This window comes from Dicentrarchus labrax, unplaced genomic scaffold (genome assembly GCF_905237075.1).
Source record: "Dicentrarchus labrax unplaced genomic scaffold, dlabrax2021, whole genome shotgun sequence".
NCBI lineage: Eukaryota > Metazoa > Chordata > Actinopteri > Moronidae > Dicentrarchus > Dicentrarchus labrax.
In genome coordinates, this window is record NW_026136709.1 from 19,427,363 (window position 1) to 19,428,801 (window position 1,439).

Here is a 1,439-nt window from a genome sequence, read left to right on the forward strand (position 1 = left end):
ATGGTAGGGGTCTACTATTCACTAACACTCTCTTAATTAATCATTAGAGCTGTGCCATCTGGCATCACCTGAGCTGTGCATGATTAGTGGAACAAACAACAATCAATAAAACAACCAATCAGAGCCAAAGAACATAGAACAATCCTGCTTTCTCATTGGCTTTTTTTACTAGTATTTCCAAAAATATGTTGCTTTCTTTTAAGGATGTTTTAGATTCGCTGATGTCAAAGCAGCTGGAAGGACCAATCTGATAAGTTTGCTCTATTTAAACTATAAAAGCTGCTTTTGTCTGTGCATTCACTGCTATTGGACATGCAATGATGTAACCAGATTCAATCCTTGTGTGAAACATGAGATACAGCATTATTTTTTACACTCAGCTATAATAACAAAACAATCTAATTATGTCTCTAGGGTGGCAGTAGCTCAGTGTGTAGAGACTTGGCTTGGGAACTGGAGGGTTGCCGGTTCAAGTCCCTCAGACCACAAAATATGGAGTGTGGACTGGTAGCTGGAGAGGTTTCACCTCCTTTGCACTGCCAAGGTGCCCTTGTGCAAAGCAACCTAACCCCAAAAGCTGCTCAAAGCTGCCGGTAATGTTGCAGCCCCATCACTCCTCCATCTCTCTCCCCTTTGCATGTCCACAAGTGCATGAAGTGTGTGTGTGTGTAGAAAAAAAAGTATATCTTCTTCTTCTAAGCTAATTAAATTTAGACAATTACAGTATATTATACTTATTTCCCTCACTTTGCAAATTAGGAGCTCAGTGGAGCAATTCTTTTTTTTTTTTTAAATAAAACTTGATAATTTGAATGAAAAATGGTAATAATGGCAGTCCAGGGAGGTTCTTTTAGCATTAAAACCCTTTTAGTAGGTTTCCAGGAAGGACCAGTAGCCATGACCCAATTCTAGGGACACATGGACCTGTCCTCTTAGAGTGTGAAAGATGGCTCTTGGCAGCAGTTCAGACCAGTATTAACATGTCACTAGTTCTTGGAAAGACTGTGCTGCAACAATGTTACCTTCTTTAGGTGACTTATAAGGAATCTTTGTTTTTTGTTTTATTTATTTTATTTAGCTGTCATGAAAAATAGAAAAAAATCTGACACTGAGCACAGAAACTTGTAAGCCTTGTAGGTTAACTTTAAAAAAAATAATAATTAAGTGTAAATACAAAATGACAGGATACATATGGCCATCAATACAGACACATCTGATGAGAAAAAAATGAAATCATATCAGTGCTGTGCAGATATGTTTGAGATGAACATAACTGAGAATAACTTGGCTGCAGTCGAGGAGGGGACCAGGAGGTCCACACCGTTTATATTTAGACAACCAGAGAGACGGCGATAAAATTTCACACGGTGGACAGCATAGTCCTGATTGTATCCTGCACTATAAACAATCTCCCCCCATTGGAAACTTATTCAAACCAG